The following is a 20,747-nucleotide window of genomic DNA, read 5'->3' as shown; positions in this document are numbered from 1 at the left end:
AGTCTTTCCCAACTCGGGAAGTTCTCCGCCTAATGAGAGGCAGTATGGACTAATAATAATAATGTCGGTATTTGTTAAGCGTTTACTATGTGCCGAGCACTGTTCTAAGCGCTGGGGTAGACCCAGGGGAATCGGGTTGTCCCACGTGGGGCTCACGGTCTTAATCCCCTTTTTCCAGACGAGGTAACTTGAGGCACCGAGAAGTTAAGTGACTTGCCCAAAGTCACACAGCTGACGAGTGGCCGAGCCGGGATTCGAACCCATGAACTCTGGCTCCCAAGCCAGGGTTCTTTCCACTGAGCCATGCTGCTTCTCTAAGTGAAGTGAGGTGACTTGCCCAAGGTCACACAGACCGTGCTCCAAAGCCCGTGCTCTTTCCACTGAGCCACGGGTCTAGTGGATAGAGTGCGGGCCTGGGAGTCAGAAGGACCAGGGTTCTAATCCCGCCTCTGCCACTGATCTTCTGTGTCACCTCGGGCAGGTCATTTCATTTTGGGGGGCCTCAGTTACCTCATCTGGAAAATGGGGATTAAGACCGCGAACCCTACGTGGGCCAGGGGCTGTGTCCAACTTAATTCACTTCTATCTACCTCAGCAGTTAGAACACAGCTTGACACATGGTAAGCGCTTAACAACTACCACGATTAATGAAGGGATATCATTAAAACCCAAGGATTATTCCATATATTTTTCTCCGCGACACAGCCTCTTTCTTTGACTCAGAAAAAGGCTGGCATTCTGATGAAGACGGAAGGAAAGGATAAGAAAACAAACTCCACGTAGAAAGCAAATACACTAATAGCAAAGGAAACTCAGATGGACAAGGGAGTGATTCATTCATTCATTCAATCAGTCATATTTAACTGAGCGCTCACTGTGCTCCGAGCACTGTACTAAGCACTTGGGAAGTCCAATTGGGCAATAGAGACAATCCCTGCCCACAGTGGGCTTACAGACTAGAAGGGGGGAGACAGACCTCAAAACGAGTAAACAGGCATCAATATAAATAAATATAATTAGAGAAATATGCATATATACATAAATGCTGTGGGGCGGGGATGGGGATGAAGGAGCAAAGGGAGAGAGTCGGGGTGACGCAGAAAGGAGGGGGAGCTGAGGAAAAGTGGGTTTAGTCCCCACCTTTCCCCAGGGCCCTCTCCCTTCTATGTTGTCTGTGTACACGGATCTGTGGTCTTTGGGCATTCGCTATTCTCCCCACAGGACTTACGGAGAAGCAGCGTGGCTCAGTGGCAAGAGCCCGGGCTTTGGAGTCAGAGGTCACGGGTTCGAATCCCGGCTCGGCCGCTGGTCAGCTGTGTGACTGGGGGCAAGTCGCTTCATTTCTCTGTGCCTCAGTTACCTCATCTGGAAAATGGGGATTAAGACTGGGAGCCCCACGTGGGACGACCTGATTCCCCTGTGTCTACCCCAGCGCTTAGAGCAGTGCTCTGCACATAGTAAGCGCTTAACGAATACCAACATTATTATTATCGATATAATCTTTAAATTGTGTATTATAAATTATTTATTCATTGTCGATGTCCGTCTCCCCCTGTAAACTGTTAGCTCGTTATGAGCGTGGAATGATTCTACCCACTCTGTTGCACTGTGGTCTCCCAAGTGTCGAGTAGCACTTGGAGCAGCCTGGCGTAGTGGATCGAGGATGGGAATCAGAAGGTCATGAGTTCTCATCCTGGCTCTACCACTGGCTTGTCGTGTGACCTTGGACGAGTCACTTCACTTCTCTGTGCCTCAGTTACCTCATCTGGAAAATGGGGATTGAGACTGTGAGCCCCTCATGGGACAGGAACTCCATCCAAACTGATTTTCTTGTATCAATCCCAGAGCTTAGCACAGTGCCTGGTACGTATTAAACGCTAGACAAATACCACAGTTATAATTAAGCGCTTAGTATGGCGCTCTGCACACAGTTAGGGCTCAGTACATATTGATGATGATGATAATAATGATGATGAAGAATATCGTGGATCTGATTCTCCCAGTGTCTGAAGTTATTTCTCGAAAGCAGACTAGGGAGGTGTGTTAACATTCTCGGACGGCAAGAGGATTGAATAGAGCATTGCTACGTACAAGGTGACTGCAGCAGTGGCAGAGGGAGAATTGGTTGCTCGTAGAGGCCCAGAGGCCCACAGCCCCCAAAAGAGCGAGACCACCCAGCCCCGCTACCATAATAATAATAATACTAATGGTATTTGATAAGCGCTTACTATGTGCCCAGCACCGTTCTAAGCGCCGAGGTAGAAACAAGGTAGTCAGGTTGCCCTACGTGGGGCTCACAGTCTTAATCCCCATTTTACAGTTGAGGAACAGAGAAGGAAAGTGGCTTTCCCAAGGTCACACAGCAGACAAGTGGAGGACCCCGAGATTAGAACCCACAGCCTCTGACTCCCAAGCCCGGGCTCTTTCCACTAAGCCACGCTACTTCTCATCTTGCATTCACCCACTCTCAGCCTCAAGGCACTTATGTACGTATCTGTAAATTATTTGTTTATATTAATGTCACTCAATAGAATTTTTTGAGCAATTACTGTATGTGGAGCTCTGTACTAAACTACTGGGAGGGTACAATATAACAATAATAACAGACGCATTCCCTGCCCACTACAAGTTCAATTCCAGAGGCCTAATGTCTCTCTTCCTCTAGACTTTTAGTTCCTTAGGTTTGGGGGAATGTGTCTACCAATTCCGTTGCTTTGTATTTTCCCAAGTGCTTAGTGCAGTGCTCTGCACTCAGTAAATACTCAATAAATACCACTGATTGATTGACTGGGCTCCCAACACGCCCTACCCCGATTTGCCAGGGTGAAAACACAACAGCGACAGGAGGCTCCCTCAACTTTTGCCTCGTCTTATGCCGTAGAGTCGTCTCTGACCCAAAGCAACTCCGTAGACACACCATCTGTTACCGATTTGTACATTCCAAGCGCTTAGTACAGTGCTCTGCACATAGTAAGCGCTCAATAAATACTACTGAATGAATGAATCTCTTCCAGAAGGCCCCACCTGCATTTGCAATCGTTCTGGTAGTGGATCCACAGAGATTGCTTGGTAAAAACGCAGAAATGGTTTACCGTCGCCTCCTTCCGCGGAGTAAACTTGAGTCTTCACCCTCGACTCTCTCCCGTGCCGCTGCTGCCCAACACGGGGCAGTTTCGACTTGTCGCAGACGGCCTTCCACTCGCCAAGCCGCTGCCCAAGCTAGGAATGGAATGGACGGGCCTCTGCTTGACTCTCCCTCCTGTAGTCGAGACTGGTAGACTACTGGAAACCCTCCAGGTGCGACCGTGAGAGGGGATCTCAGCTTTTACAACTTTTGACTTCTGACTAGGGCTACTGTGGCTGCTTCTCAGCCTACATCGATCTATGGTATTTAGTGAGTGCTTGCTGTGTGCGGAACACTGTGCTAAGCACTTGGAAGGGTACGAATCAATCCATGGTATTTTTTTGAGTGCTTACTGTGTGCAGAGCACCGTACTAAGCCGTTGGGAGAGTGCAGTCCATCAGTGAGTGGTATTTATTGAGCGCTTACTGTGGGCAGAGCGCTGTACTAAGCACTTAGGTGAATGTAATCAATCAGAGATATTTATTGAGTGTTTACTGTGGGCAAAGCACTGCATTAAGCACTTGGGAGAGTACAATCAGTCACTGGTACTTACTGAGTGCTTCCTGATCGCTCTGCATACGATAGAATAGCTAACCAGGATCCCTCTGTCAAACTGAACAATTCGGCTTGAGTAGCAAGGAACTTCAAACTCCACTACTTTCTGCTCCTTTTGTATTTATTGTTGGCCTTTATTAGTGTTGTTTTTACGTTCTTATGCTTTCATCTTTCCTTAGGTGTCCATCACCAACGAACTCCCAAGTTTATTCTTAGTTTTTGAGTGCTTCTGGGTGCCAGGGACCGAAATGGTGATTAAATAACAGTCCTCCCTCTCGCTTTGATTGAAGCCCTGTGTGGGATAGACATTGGTTTTGATCAAATCATATTGTCTCTATCCCAGTTCTTAACACAGTGCTTAACCCACAGTAAGACCACAATTATAATTGTCTATGTATTTTTCCCAGTGCTTAGGTGGGTGGTTTTCTCAGAGCTGATGCTCAATAAATATCATGGAATGAATTAATGAAGTTATACATACGTCCCTGAAAATGCTAAATGGTCTCCTTGAGGTCTGAAAAATTACAAGTCAGCAGAGTAACTTTTGCAGTGGTGCTGGTTGAAATAACCTCTTTCCCATTGAACTATGTAAATATTGTCTAATTTGGTGAGAATAATCAGAATTCAGGAGTCAGGACCAATCTTTCTATGAAACTAATATCAGGGGTGGACTAAGAGTTAGAATTTCTCTTCTTTTTGAGCAGTGAGACTCGACACGAAATCACTGCTAAATTCGCTCAGCTCGATTCAAGATGCTGGAAGTAATCAGATCCCTATCTGGAATGAGTGAATGAATTGGCCATTAAAAATATTTCTTCCCACCCAAAAAACTCAGAACCATAGCCTAGTGGATAGAACGTGGACCTGGGAGTCAGAAGTATCCGAGTTCTAATGTTGGTTTCAGCACTTGTCTGCTGTGTGACCTTGGGCAAGTCACTTCACTTCTCTGGGCCACAGTTCCCTCGTCTGTAAAATGGAGATTGAGACTGTGGGTCCATAAGGGATATGGACTGTGTCCAACCCGATTAGCTACCCCAGCATTTAGTACAGTTCCTGGCAATAGTAAGTGCTTAACAAATACGATTAAGAAAAATTGTGTTTACTTTTTCTGTCCACGCAGGTAATCGACCAATCAGTTAATCAATCAAAGGGTATTTATTGAGCACTAACGGTATGCAGAGCACTGCGCTACACTCGTCGGTGAGTACAGTAGAAGAGGTGGACATGATCTTCGTACTTGTGGAGTTTACGGTCTAGCGGAGGAGTCAGATATTTACGTACAATGTTGGTAGAGGAAGCAACCAAGTATAAAGTTATGTGAATAATTGTGGGGGGCGGAGATGGCGTGAGTGCCTGTGTTCTTGGGGGTACGGCTTTTGAATTGTAAGCTCTTTGTGGGCAGGGAACATGTCTGCCAAATCTGTTGTACTTTCCCAAGCATTATTGCTATTGTTCTCGTCTGTCCGTCTCCCCCGATTAGACTCTAAGCCCGTCAAAGGGCAGGCACTGTCTCTATCCGTCACCGATTTGTACATTCCAAGTGCTTCGTACAGTGCTCTGCACATAGTAAGCGCTCAATAAATACTACTGAATGAACGAATGAACGTAAGTGCTCCGTAAATGCCACTGATGATAATACAGCCATAAGTATATGTGTGACACATCAGGGGAGGAAAATAGGATTGGGAGATGAGAGATTCATCTGGAAAGACTTTCTGGGGGAGACAAGATTTTAGTAGGGTTTGGAAGCTGGGGAGACTTGTGGTCTTTCAGATGTGAAGGGGGAAGGAATTCCTAGCAGGAGGGAGGGAAGAGAGACCAGAATGAGGCGCAATGGGAGGGGAACATGTCTACCAACTCCGTTATACTCTCCCACCATGCGCTTAATACAGTGCTCTGCACACAGTAAACACCCAATAAATAGAAATGATTAATTTTTTTACACTCACCCAGCACTTTTTTATGGTATTAGTTAAGCGCTTACTATGTTCCCGGTAAAGTACTAAGCACTGGGGGTTGATCCTAGCTTATCAGGTTGGACACATCCTTGTCCCTCACGGGGCTCACGGTCTTAATCTCCATTTTACAGATGAGGTAAAGGAGGCACAGAGAAGCTAAGGGATTTGTCCAAGATCACACAGCAGACAAGTGGCGGAGCCAGGACTAAAACCCAGGACCTCCCAGCACTTCTTTAGCTGCTCGGTGTGAGCTAAATGAATAATTTTTAGGTCAGGTCTATGAAGCTACAATTACCTTGATGATGTAGATTCTTCTCTCTCCCTCTTTCCCACTACCGTCTCCCATTGATTTTGCCTGAATTTCCAGGACATTTAAAGCAGGGTTGGCATCTCCTGGCATGTATTCCAGAAGGTAGCACGGCGAGTCATTCTGGATGGCAACTTGGGGCAGAGCGCTGCTGATGTCCACATGCAAGAGAAGCGGTGTGGCTTAGTGGAAAGAGCGTGGGCATGGGAGTCAGAGGCCCTGCATTCTAATCCTGCTTCTGCTACCTGTCTGCTGCATGAGTTTAGGCAAGTCACTTTGCATTTAGGCAATTATATTGATTGGGCACTTCCTGAATGCAGAGCAGTGTGGTAAGTGCTTGGGAGAGTAGAGAAGCAGCGTGGCTCGGTGGAAAGAGCCTGGGCTTCGGAGTCAGAGGTCATGGGTTCGACTCCCGGCGCTGCCACTTGTCAGCTGTGTGACTGTGGGCAAGTCACTTTACTTCTCTGTGCCTGTTACCTCATCTGTAAAATGGGGATTAACTGTGAGTCTCACGTGGGACAACCTGATTACTCTGTATCTACCCCAGCGTTTAGAACAGTGCTCTGCACATACAAAGCGCTTAACAAATACCAACATTATTATTATTACAATATAACAGAGCTGGTGGATGTGTAACCTGTCCACAGTGATCTTACAGTCTAGAGTTGGTCATGGGTTCTAATCCCAGCTCTACCACTTGTCTGCTGCGTGACCTTGGGCAAGTTACTTTCCTTTTCTGGGCCTCAGTTACCTCATCTGTAAAATGGGGATTGAGATTGTGAGCCCCATGTGAGTCAGGGGCTGTGTTCAACCCGATTTGCTTGGATCCACCCTAGTACTTAATACAGTGCCTGACACATAGTAAGTGCTTAACAAATGCCACAGTTTTTATTATCATTACTATTATTTACAGTCTAGACTCTAGTCACTTCTCTGTGCCTCAGTTTCCAACTGCAGATTGGGGATTCAATTTTTTTTATGGTATTTGTTAAACCATTTGTTTGTACCACCTACTGTTCTAAGTGCTGGGTTAGATACAAACTAATCAAGTTGGACAAAGTCCATGTTCCACACAGGGCTCACCATCTTAATCCCCATTTACAGATTAGGTAACTGAGGCACAAAGAAGTCGATCAACATGCCCAAGGTCACACAGAACAGATACCTGTTCTCCCTCATACTTAGACTGTGATCCCACTATGGCTAACTTCTATTTTCCCTAGCTAATTTGTATTTACCCCAGCACTTAGAATAGTACTTGACACATAACAAGCACTTAACAAATACCATTAACAACAACAAAAAAAACTTGCCTACCACCTCTGAATCTTCTGCTCCTTTTTCCTGACAATTCCTCTCTCCCCTTCAAAGCCTTGAAGGCCCATCTCCTCCAAGAGTCTTTCCCAGACTAAGCCTCTCCTTTCCTCTTCTCCCACTCCCTTCTGCATCACCCTGACTTGCTCTCTGGGTTCTTCCCTCCTCTCAGCTCTACAGCACTTATTATATATCTTTAATTTATTCATTCACATTAATGTCTGTCAACCCACCTCTAGACTGTAAGTTTCTTGTGGACAGGGAATGTGTCTGTTTATTGTAGTATTGTATTCTCCCAAGCGCTTAGTACAGTGCTCTGCACACAGTAAACACTCAGTAAATATGATCAAAGGAATGAATGAATGACAGAAGCACCGTGGAATAATAATGTAATAATAATGTTGGTATTTGTTAAGCACTTACTATGTGCCGAGCACTGTTCTAAGCGCTGGGGGAGATACAGCGTAATCAGGTTGTCCCACGTGAGGCTCACAGTTAATCCCCATTTTACAGATGAGGGAACTGAGGCACGGAGAAGTTAAGTGACTTGCCCACGGTCACACAGCTGACAAGTGGCAGAGCCGGGAGTCGAACTCATGACCTCTGACTCCGAAGCCCAGGCTCTTTTCCACTCAGCCACACTGCTTCCCAAAGCTTTGGATGGTGCGAGGAGCTCTAGTCCCAGGAACCCAGAAGTGGTAAGTGGGTGCCCTGGGGCTAGCAAGGCAATTTCTACCCCAGTTTCCTCACATTAGGGCAAAGCAATCACCTTTAGGCTGTAGGCTCACTGTGGCCAGGGAACATCTCTAGACCTTAACCTCATTGCGGGCTCGGAAAGTGTCTCTTTACTCTGTGGCATTTCCTGTGACGGTGTAGGGATCCGAAAGCTGGACATTGAAAAAACAGGATAGAAAGAACACTGAATCTTTTGAAATATGGTAATGGAGAAGGCTTTTGCAAATACCACGGACTGCCCAAAAAAAAACAAATGGATTTTGAAACAAATTAAGCCAAAGTGGCCTTTGGAAGGCCAAATGACTCGACTTAGATTAGCATAATTTGGACACTTCATCAGGAGGATTAATTCTCTGGAGAAGATACTAATGCTAGGAAAAATCCAGGGAAATGGTGGAAGAGGCAGACCAGCAGCTAGATGGATAGAGACCATAACAACAATAAAGGAAGAACCATTAGAAAGGTTGCGGATTAATGGCAGAGGACAGGACGTTCTGGAGAAAGTATATCCAACGGAGTCACTATGAATAGGAAATGACTTGTCGCTATGAATCAGAAATGACTTGGCGGCACATAATAATAATTATAATAATGATAACTCTCCCACGTGCTTAGTACAGCACTTTGCCCACAGTAAGCACTCAATAAATATGATATTACAATGTCTACCAACTCCGTTGCATTGTACTCTCCAAGTACTTAGTACAGGACTCTGCACACAGTGAGCCCTCAATAAATGCCATGGATTGATTTGGGATGCTGATCCCTGAAGCGTTTTGTGGAAATCTATTTATCCAGATTGGCTTCTACATTGACCACACCAATCAGTTAATTAATGGTATTTATTGAGCACTTACCGGGTCCAGAGCACTGCACTAGACACTTGGGAGAGTACAGTACAATAGCATTGGTAGACACGATCCCTGCCCATACGAGTCTGAAGTCTAGAAGGGGAGATAGACGCTGAAATAAACCCAAATAGGGGAAGAGGAAAGGAATAGGGAGAAGTACATTAATACATAAGTATTTACTGGGTGCTTACTCTGTGCAGAACACTGTACTAAGTATTGGCAGAGTATGCTGGATACAAGTACATTTTATCCACTTGAGGGTAAAGGGGTCAAATTGGGAAGTTGATCTCAGGGGATGTGCAATCTCAGAAGTTCTTCCAAGAATCATTATCTGGACACCGTGTTTCAGTAGAGACTCATATAATATATTCTTCAGTGGAAAAAAATCTATAGGTAAGTCCCATTTTCCCTGTTTCCCACCAGGAGCAATCAAAGTGCATGGAGCTTCCTTCCCTTTAGGTAGATTCCTAGCATTATGGTGTCCAGAGCTATTTAGGCAACGCATGTATGTTTTATGGTATTCGTTAAGCACTTACTATGTGCCAGGCCCTGTACTAAGCTCTTAGGTAGATACAAGGTAATCAGGTTGGACACAGTGTTTTGATGTTAGCTATGGAAGCGAAGGATTTGATCTTCCATCCACCACCAACCAGTATCTCAATCCTAGGGACCAAAACTTGGTTTGTTCTCGCTACCTTCGCATCGAAGTTGAAGACAGAAGCAGCATGGCCTAGTAGATAGAGCAGAGGCCTGGCAGTCAGAAGGACCTGGGTTCTAATCCCAGCTCCGCCACCTGTCCGCTGTGTGACCCTGGGCAAGTCACTTCACTTCTCTGGGCCTTAGTTCCCTCATGTATAAAATGGGTGTTGAGACTGTGAGCCCCATGTGGGACAGGGACAACCTGATTAGCTTGTATCTACCTCAGCACTTAGAATTGTGCTTGAAACACAGTAAGCGCTTAACAAAAACCATCATTATCATTATTTATTGGCTGTCTGGAAAAATCTCTTAGACCATCGTCACACCTCAAGATTGGATTTTCAGGCTTACATAAATGCAAATCTGCAACAAATTGGGTTTAAAGCTACATTTCACTTGGAAGCTGCCTCCACCGGTGAACTGTATTTAAATGCACGAGGAATTGGAGCGTGACAACCAAAGTTACACCCAAAGAACCAGAGAGCTGTGCCTCCACCTTTTCTTTTATTGGTTCCTTCAGGGGTGTGAGTCTCTGAGGGCAGGCTTCATTCATACATTGAGAAGCAGGTTCATGAGACCTCAGAAATGCTGGTGCTGTGTAACTTGGATCCCCAAACTCGAAGACAGATAAGGGGTTTGGAGATTTGTATATCACTCTACGTTTTCAAACTCTGCAGAGAAACAACTGACAACAAATGACATCTTTCCTGAAACTCTTGAGATGATGCGGAATGTAAGCCCGTGGTGGGCATGGATTGTCTCTATTGCTGAATTGTATTTTCCAAGCTCTTAGTATAGTGCTCTGCACACAGTAAGCGCTCGGTAAATACGATTGAATGAATGAATATGTCTGTAGATAAGGATCATCCCTCCTCTAGACTGTAAACTCCTTGTAGGCAGGGAATGTGTCTACTAATTCTGTTATATTGAACCCGCTCAAGTGATTAGTACAGTGTTCTGCACATGATAAGTGCTTGGTAAATGCAACTGATTGATTTCTGCCTTATTTGTATAGAAACCCACTGTTTCAGTGGAGGATTAATTTAACAGGAGATCCTACAAAGTTAGAAGAAAAGATAGCTTTCGCTTCAGAACTTAGAGGAAGGCTCAAGACATTTAGTTCAACACCTCCTGGTCAAAATTTTCCCCTCGTATAGAGTATTTTATGCTCTGAACTCTTAATATTAACAATGTTGGTATTTATTAGATGCTCACTATGTGCCGAGCTCTGTTCTAAGCACTGGGATAGATACAGGGTAATCAGGTTGTCCCACGTGAGGCTCACAGTCTTAATCACCATTTTACAGATGAGGTAACTGAGGCACCGAGCAGTTAAGTGACTTGCTCACAGTCACACAGCTGACAGGTGGAGAAGCCGGGATTAGAACCCCTGACCTCTGACTCCTAAAGCTGTGCTCCTTCTACTGAGCCACGCTGCTTCTCTCAAATGACTCAGAAAATGAAGGGGTTTGGACACCTGATTTCCTAACTTAACTGTAGATTTCAACCCCCTCCTGAAATTCATCATAAACGGTGCTTCTCTCATTACCTTTCTTCATTTGTCCCTCAATCGCTCTTCCTTGATCTTATCCATAAGACACTTTAGAGATCAAAATCACTTCCAGCCTTTAATCATCGCTCACTCAAATACGTTAATTTTCCAGCTTTAATTTTCCTCTGTGAGTCAGCCCCTCTACCTACCACTTTTGGAATCTGTCTTGATGTTCAGTCTTATTTCTGGTTTGGGTGTGTTTCGCTCCAAGTGGGATGTTTGAAAATGGATGTAGGGATTTGATTGCTGACCCATGGAATAGGAACCTGAGTAGTGTCTGCCTTTAGTTTACTGATTCAGATATAACTGGTCATATGAATCAGTCCTATACATTGCTATTTCTCGCTGTTAGCATTTTCTGAGAATCTGTGCTTCGGGTCACTTCCTTCCTGATCCTGTCTTTTTGCACACTTTTCAAAATTGATTTCCATCTCCCTCTCCACTGCCCTGATGTTAAATCCTGTTATCAAAGCCCCTTACAGTCATCCTACATCTCTTTGCCCCACTTCTTGGCTGTTTCATGAAGCTCAGTCTGAGGGTCACTTGGGAGGAGCTGATAAGCAAAGAACAGCTCAATCAATCAAGCTTACACTATGGGACTCATTCTAATCAATCAATCAATCAATCAATCCCTCAATCATTTTTCTGGAGCGATTACTGTGTGCAGAGCAGTGTACTAAGCACTTGGGAGAGTAAAATATAACAATAAACAGACACATTCCCTGCCCACAATGAGTTTGCAGTCTAGAGGATGAGTTTGGTGCCCACATTTCATAATGCAGTGATCCACAGAATAATGACTTGTCCCATAGATTTTGTGTCGGTCTCCTGTCATATTTCTGGTTCCTATATTTATATCTCATTGATTTCAAGGACATCCTCATAGTATTTTTTGACATGCTTATTAGGAATGTGCTCTGAGCTAAATCTCTATCCTGGACAGTAAAGCTTTGATGGGATTTTAATAGACTTTGGCAAACTTACCCCTTCATTGAACAGCGTCTTAGCAAACATTTAAAAGGCTTCAGGCTTCCCCTGACGGTAATAATTATGTTTCAAAGAACCCAGAGGAACCCAAACTTTCAGCTGTGCTTAAACAAGACCCCATTTTCCACTCAATACCACACTCTATTGACCAGTGACATGTATCCCTTCAGATACTACCGACAAACTGTTGAAAGCCTGAATGGTTTGGAACAAATATTAAACGCCTGACAAGGTGAGATGTCACACCATTTGCTGTATTCTAAATGGGTCATCTCTAACTTTTTGTCCCAGTTATCAGTGAGTAATAGCGTAAGGGCAGTAGATAAAAGATATGTTCCTAGACAGATTGCTTAATAGATTGTTGGAAGGGTATTGCTTGTCAGAATGCAAAATGTTCCTCATGACAGGTATTCCCAAAGTCCTCATAGCCAGAAGGGAGGCGTATTGCTAATTAATAATTAGAAGTTTGATAACGTGATTTTGGATGATGTCTGGGAGATAGATCACACTTAGAAAAGCTGCTGCGGTTACAGGCACAGTCCTAATTTAAACGAACGTCCAAACCGTTGACTTGCACGATAATGTTACCATCGTCCTCATCATCAACAGTATTTATTTAGTGCTTACTGTGTGCAGAGTACTGTACTAAGTGTCTAGGAGGAGGAGAAGGTTACCACTCCCTTTAAGAAGGATGGAAGAGGTCCTAGTGGCCTTTACAATACATATATGGTTAAGGCATTGCCACCTACTTCGTGGCATCTAACCAAGTTTTTTTATTTATTTTATTGATGATGTGCATATATCTATGATTCTATTGATCTTGATGGTATTGATGCCTGACTACTTGTTTTGTTGTCTGTCTCCCCCTTTTAGTCTGTGAGCCCGTTGTTGGGCAGGGATTGTCTCTGTTGCGGAATTGTACATTCCAAGCGCTTAGTACAGTGCTCTGCTCACAGTAAGCGCTCAATAAATACGACTGAATGAATGAACAGAATTGATAAGTACGTTCCCTGCCCACAATGACAGGTTATATAAAAAATAATGAAATGATAATGTTAATTTGACATTCCTTGAGCAGAAAATACGCATGCATGTATTTCCAGCTGACATTCCCAGAAATCCACCCCCAGCCTCTACTTCTTTTTCTCCAGTACTTCCCGGTTTCTTTTCAATCCCGGGGCTTCCCTCACTCTATTCATCCTTCCAATCAAGGTACTCCTGGATGATGGGAACAGTGACAATCACAGACACCTGCCAGTAAAAGTTACAACTGGAAGCTGTGTATGCCCCCCTTTAAATGAGCACATAAACTCCTTTGCGGAAGAGCTGACTGGAGCTAAAGGAGAAATTGCACAGATATGCTCCTTCTGTTTTCCCTCATTACACTTGACTTACATTCCCTTTATACCCATTTGGACCTTTACAAGTCATACACTCATCAATCAGTCGATTTACTGAGCACTTACTGTTTGCAGAACAATGCACTAATACAAATAAATACATTTATAAATGGCAGTTTGTAAAAAAAATCAAAATTCCAGAATTTCTTTCAAAAGAAATCTGTTCTACACACTTGACCCCAAAAATACTTTAGGCAGGTTTCTACAATTGTTGATTGTGACAAAAAGCTTATATACCAGAAAAATCTTTCAAGTATCTCATCAAAGTAGACAAAGTCTTTGAGAAGTTGATTCATTCAGTTATATTTACTGAACACTTACTGTGTGCAGAGCAGTGTACTAAACACTTGAAATGTAAAACTCGTCAACAGATAGAGACAATCACTGCCCAACAACGGGCTCACAATCTAAAAGGGGGAGACAGAAGTCTTCCCAAGTCCGTAGAGTTTGTGGGAACTACTTCACCTCAAAGGATGGTGGAGCCCAGCTATGATAATGGTAATGTACTATCTATGCCGGCACTCCATCCCCATTAATCATAAATGATATGGACATTTGTTAAGCGCTTACTATGTGCCCAGCACTGTCCTAAAGAGTGGAGTAGATACAGGATCATCATGTTGGACATAGTCCCTGTCCCTCATGAAACTCACAGTCTAAGGAGGGAGAGCAGGTATTGAATCCCCATTTTACAGGTGAAGAAACTAATAATAATAATTATGGTATCTGTTAAATGCTTAACGATGTGCCAGGCACAGTACTAAGCCCTGAGGTGGATACAAGCAGATTGGGTTGGACACAGTCTCTGACCCACGTGGGACTCACAGTCTCAATTTCCATTTCACAGATGAGGTAACTGAGGCCCAGAGAAGTGAAGTGACTCACCCAAGATCACACAGCAGACAAGTGGCAGAATCACGATTAGAACCCATGAGCTTCTGACTTCCAGGCCCGGAATCTATCCACTATGCCATGCTGCTGTGCAGAAAGGGATCAATCAATCACTCAATTGCATTTATTGCGCACTCTCTGTGTGCAGAGCACTGTACCGAGCACTTGGAAGAGTACAGTGTAACAGAGTCGGTAGACATATTCTCTGACCACAACAAACTGGTGAACATAGAGTCTAGAGGGGGAGACCGACATTAATATAAGTAAATAAATTATGGACAGGTACATAAGTGCTATGGGGTTGAGGGAGACGTGAATAAAGGGAGCCAGACCAAGTGCAAGGGTGTGGCAGATGGAATGGGAGAAGAGGAAATGAGGGTTTAGTCATGGAAGGCCCCTTGGAGATATGCCTGCAATAAGGCTTTGAAGGGGGAGGAGTAATAATCTGTCAGATATGAAGAGGGAAGGAGTTTCAGGCCAGAGGCGGGAGGAGGGTGAGAGGGTGATGGTGAGATAGATGAGATCGGGGTACAGCAAGTGTGTTGGCATTAGAGGAGCGAAGAGTGCAGGCTGGGTTGTAGTAGGAGAGCAACGAGGTGAGGTAGGAGGGAGCAAGGTGATTGAGGGGTCAGGTGACATCTCTTGCCCTGGTGAATTCACCAGGAGTGGGGCCCAAAAAGCTTCCTTATGTGCCACCATGCTGGATACACTTAGACAGAAGTGAAATCAACCGTTTGGGAAACCTTCTGAACTCCTAAGAAGGAAGATGCTCTCAGATTTCAAAGTAGTACTGAGATATTACGTTTACTGGTGCGGGAGAGTGAACTCTTTACAGTAGGTGCTCAATAAGTGTTAGATACAGTAAGAGAGAAAATTCCTAGGGTGATGAGAAGTGGAACGAAGCTACTTTTCTCTGGACTGCGAGCTCACTGTGGATAGGAAATGTGTCTACCGAATGTGTTATATTGTACTTTACCAAGCATTTTGTACACGGCTCTGCATAAAGTGCTCAATAAATATAATTGATTATTGATTATTTTCAAGAATTGCCCTCTGCCACCACCAAACCCCTAAGTACTGAAGAACTTCTCTTCTCCCTCTCCTATCTCATGGTAGTACCTGTAGTAATACTAGTATTTATTATTTCCTTCTAGAATGTAACCTCATGGGTGGGAACACGTCTACCAACTTTGTTGTATTGTACGCTCCTCTTAGTACAGTGCTCGGCACGCAGTACCCGTTCAATAAATGCCATTGATTGATCGGTGTGCTTACTGTGTGCAGAGCCCTGTATTCAGTACCAGGAAAGAATACATGGGTGGGAATCAGATACGTTTCCCGGGATCTCAAGGGGTGCACCATCTAAGAATTTAGGAGGGGAGAGGGGGCCAATGACAGAAACATACAGAGAGATGAAACAATAAAACATTAAAACAACATATAGGACAAGAACCAGTCCACAAAATCTAATCAAAGATGGGTAGGATCTTGTGGCTAGAGGAGAAGCATTTCAGGCTCCTTGTGGCTCAAGGGTCCAGCAGTTGCAGCTGCATCCACTGTAATCAAAAAGGGACACTTTGGGGCCTTTTTTTTTTTTTAAGGATAAAAGGCACGGACTACTTAAAAGATTCCTTAAATTGACCTCTCTACTTCTCTCTCTTCCATCTCTCACTGCCTGAAGAACATTTTTAAATGAATATTCTCCTGCCATCCCTAGCTCATCGTTCCACCAAAATCCTCCTGTCTTATCTGTTGTATTGAACCCTCTCAGGTGCTTAGTACAGTGTTCTGCTAATGATGTGGATATATCTATAATTCTATTTATTTAAATTGATGCCATTGATGTCTGTCTACTTGTTTGGTTTTGTTGTCTGTCTCCCCACTTCTAGACTGGAAGCCTGTTGTTGGGGAGGGATTGTCTCTGTTGCCGAACTGTACTTTCCAAGCACTTAGTACAGTGCTCTGCACACAGTAAGCGCTCAATAAATATGATTGAATGAATGAAGTGCTCGATAAATACCACTGGTTGATTGTCTTGCCTAACTCTGGGCAGGAATACTTGTCTACTAATTTCTCAAACTTTAAGCATTTTGCACTCTAATTAGCATTTATTAAGCATCTACTCTTTGCAGAGAACTGTCTATTGCACTTGGGAGAGTGTAATAATGATAATTAATTGGGGTTGCTGGTAAGCACTTACTATGTGCCAAACACTGTACTAAGCGCTGGGGCAGATACACGATAATCAGGTCCCACATGGGGCTCACAGTATAAGTAGGAGGAAGAACAGGTATTGAATTCCCATCTAACAGATAAGAAAACTGAGGCACTGAGAAGTTAAGTGACTTGCCCAAGGTCACACGGCATGTTAATGGCAGGGCCAGGAGAGAACCCAGGTCATCTGATTCCCAGGCCTGGCTCTTTCCACTGGGCCAAGCTTCATCTCAGTTCTTGGCCCTGAGGAGAAGACCATCTAAACAGGAAGAGAAACAGGCACAAATTGTATGAACTCAGTGGGAAGAGGAGGAAAAACAAAAATGCGACTGTAACAGCAAAAACAGGGGGAAAATGCATAAACAAATACATAAATGATGAAATAAATTGATAGAAAATATATGTAAGTACTTAGCCTGCCTAATGGGAAGAATAGCAGTAATAGCCGTAAGAGTAGTAGTTGTATTTATTAAGTCCTGCAGTGCAGAGAGTAATATATTAAGTTCTAGGGAAAAAATACACAGGTGGAAATTAGACAAGGTCCCTGTTCCTTGGTGGGGGGTGGAGGGGACCTCACAATTTAAGATTATCAGTGGGGAAAGGAAACTGGAGACAGACACAGCAAGAGTGATGAAGCAAAAAGACACCAAAACAGCATAAAAGACAAGGAAAAATAAAATAAAAACAAAAATCCACATGGGGCTGCAGCAAGAGGAGAATTTCATGCTCGGGACTGGGAGTCATAAACCCTGAGATCTAGACCCAGCCCTACTACTGGCCTGCTGCGTGACCTTGGATAAGTCACTTCACCCAAGAGCCTCAGCTTCCTTATTTATAAAACTGGGATTCATTACCCGTTCTTCCTCCCCCTACTACTGTGAGCCCCATAATGGGGCAGGGACTATAACTAAGTATGATTATTTTAGATTTACCTCAGAGTTTAACTCAGTGTTTGGCATCAAATAAGTGCTTAACAATATCAATTAGCTGGGTACAGCTAATAAGCTAATAAACTGGGGATTGAATGGCAACCGGAAACTTTCAGGTTGGATTTGAAGATGGGAAGGGATAGGGTCCGGTGGGGATCCTGAAAAGGGAGAGCGTTCCAGGCAGAAGATATGGCACAAGCAATGAGTCGGAGACAGGGAGAGTCAAGAGCTAGATATCCTAAGAAGGTTAACTTTAAAGGAGTGAGGAGTGCGATCTGGCTTGTATTAGGTGAAGAGAGGATAGATAAAAAGAGAGCCCTAAAACTGACGATCATGAGTTTCTGTTTAATTATCCATGGCCCTCAACAACCCAGTTAACCGTCCTTCCCAAATGCTATCTTTCAGTTACGTTCCATCTTTTTCATCTCCACACTGAGTGTCATTTCAGCCAAGATCACCTTCCCTTAGATTACTGCAGTAGGTGGAAGCGGCCCTCCGTCTGGAAGAATTAAACTGAGGAAAGTCCCCCCTGCCCCCTCGCCCTATAAAAACACCCAACTCATGTTGCTTGAAAATTCACTTCAAAAATAATGATTTGTTCAGCGCTCACTAGGTTCCAAATACGGTCCAGGGGAAGACACAGGATAATCAGGTCAGACACAGTTCCTGTCCCAGTAGGAGGAGAAACAGGTTTAGAATCTCCATTTGACAAATGAGGTAACTGAGACACAGAGAAGTCAAGTGACTCGCCCAAGGTCACGCAGCAGGCACGTGGCAGAGCAAGGATTAGAACCTAGAATCTCTGACTCCCTGGCCCTGGCTCTTTCCACTAGGCCATGCTCCTCCTATGTCAGGTTGTGAAATGCCCCTTGAATCTTCCCCTCCAGCCTGGTCAGATCCATCCCAGACCGATGACGGCCTACTCCACTTGGAACGCTTGGTTGAGTTGGTTGCCCAAGAGCCCAGGAAGTAGGAGTTTTCTGTTCTAAACCCAACCCTGCCTCAGCTTTGTTGTATGACTGTTTGGGCAGGCTTGAAGCTTTCTGTGTATAAAATGGGAAGGACAACATCGCCTACCTCACAAGGGAGTTGGGCCAAGGAATTGCAAAAAGCCCGTAAAACACTGTGGGGAAAACTTAAAGAGGTCAAGTCTGAGTATCCGACTAGAAGCCGGGTTTTCCTGCTGCCGATTACATTACCCTGTTCGTTGAAATCTTCCTTCTACTGGGATATTCTCTGTAAAGACAGTAAACCAGACAGGGTTCGACAGAATTTTTCTTGCCGGGCTCATTTTCCTCATCCCTAGAGTTCAGAACTTACCCTTTTTCTGGTACGGTATCCGTTAAGTGCTTACTATTTGTCCAACTCTGTTCTAAGCATTGGGGTAGAGAGAAGAGCCATTTCATCTGCATTTTACAGTGGAGGAAACTGGGGCCCAGAGAAATTAAGTGAATTGCCCAAGGTCACACAGCAGGCAAGTGGTAGAGCCAGGATTAGAACCCAGGTCCTCTGACTCCTGGGCCCATGCTCTATCCACTAGGCCACGCTGCTTCCCTCTTGAATGAATGATGGAGATCAACTCTTCGAGGGGGCTTCGGGGCTCTTCCCTGCCACTTAATAATAATAATGGTATTTGTTTAACGCTTACTGTGTGCCAAGCACTGTTCCAAGCCCTGGGGTAGATACAAGGTGATCAGGCTGTCCCACGAGGGGCTCACAGTCTTAATCCCCATTTTACAGATGAAGTAACTGAGGCATAGAGAAGTGAAGTGACTTGCCCAAGGTCACACAGCAGACAAGTGGCAGAGCGGGGATTAGAACCTACATCCTCCGACTCCCAAGCCCGGGCTCTTGCCGCTAGGCGTGCCGCTTCCGCCATTTCTGTTGTTGTTCCTCGTTTCCCCCACTCCTGCAGTGCCATGACAGAACCGATGAAGGATGGCTATCACCGTGACCCAGTTCCAAATGTTAGCCCCTTCTTCCTCTTCCGTGTGCCCCGATCTGGCACGGCATGAAGAGCCAGGGAAGGGCAGAGGAGGCAGAGTGAAAACAGAAGCAGAAACTCTCTTAACTGCACAAAACCCCACGGGAGGTCCTTGTGGCTATATCCAAAGCTCAGTTACAGTTTTGAAAACTCGAGAAGAAAACAAACCCGCACATACGCATAAGCAAAAAATTCTTCATGGTGAAACTGGACTGAGTCAACCAAACAGCTCACTATTTTCTTTGAATCAACCTGGCTTGGGTAGTCGCCTCTCTGTGAGTCTTTGTCTTTGTCTATCTTTCTCAGTCTATGTGTTTGTGCTTGTCCTTGAACTACCACGCTGATGTAGTCATTGTCCCTCAAAAGTGAAATTCTAGGAGGCTGTGAAGGTCTGGGAGCTGGGGAAAGGGGTCGCTGGAAGCTGGTCTAGACAGTGAGCTCACTGTGGGCAGGGTACAGATCTACCAACTCTGTTATACCAAACTCTCCCAACCACTCAGTACAGCGCTCTGCACACAGTAAGTGCTCAGTAAATACGATCGATTGATCGACTGTTAGATCTGACCTCAGTCAGATCCTGTTTATACTTGTCTAACCAGACCCTACAGGCTTGAGATTCATTATTGTTGTATTGTACTCTCCCAAGCGCTTAGTGCAGCTCCCTGCACACGGTAAGCGCTCAATAAATACGATTGAACGAATTAAATTTGCAGCCTAAGCTCAGCCTGTGCAAGGAAGACTCCAAAGCAGGGACTGGGTTACATCTCCCTTGATTCATTCTCTCTTTTTGCATGGTAGGCAGGGATAGAGAGTGTGGCATAGTGGATAGGGCACGGGCCTGGGAGTCAGGAGGAGGTCGTGGGTTCTAATCCCAGCTCTGCCACACGTCTGCAGTGTGGCCTTGGGGAAGTCATTTCACTTCTCTGTGCCTCAGTTACCTCAACTGTAAAATGGGGATTGAGACTATGAGACCTAAGTGGGACGAAAGACCATGTTCAACCCGATTTGCTTGTATCCACTCCAGTGCTTAGTACAGTGCCTGGCACATGGTAAGCGCTTATCAAATACCATTATTATTATTATTAGGGTGCATCTCCCTAGATTCATTCTCTCTATAATCAGTGGGTGTGGTTAGTTTTGTCTACTGCAGATTCTGGCCAGACACAGATTCTCCACAAATATTCCCCAAACTATGATTTGTCCAGCTTTTCCACTGTTGGCAGCTCCGTCAGAGCATTGAGCTAGAG

At 44.6% G+C, this 20,747-nt stretch overlaps 1 non-coding gene across 1 annotated transcript; it reads left to right on the top strand.

Moving 5' to 3' along the window:
• The first annotated feature begins 12,731 nt into the window (after window positions 1-12,731).
• Window positions 12,732-12,857, top strand: LOC114806801. The gene has a single exon (XR_003754863.1). It is a non-coding gene; the product is annotated as a U6atac minor spliceosomal RNA (small nuclear RNA).
• The last annotated feature ends 7,890 nt before the right edge of the window (window positions 12,858-20,747 follow it).

Source organism: Ornithorhynchus anatinus, chromosome X1, assembly GCF_004115215.2.
Source record: "Ornithorhynchus anatinus isolate Pmale09 chromosome X1, mOrnAna1.pri.v4, whole genome shotgun sequence".
Taxonomy (NCBI): domain Eukaryota; kingdom Metazoa; phylum Chordata; class Mammalia; order Monotremata; family Ornithorhynchidae; genus Ornithorhynchus; species Ornithorhynchus anatinus.
Note: the sequence above shows the minus strand (reverse complement) of the source record. Positions and strands in the feature narration are given on the sequence as shown.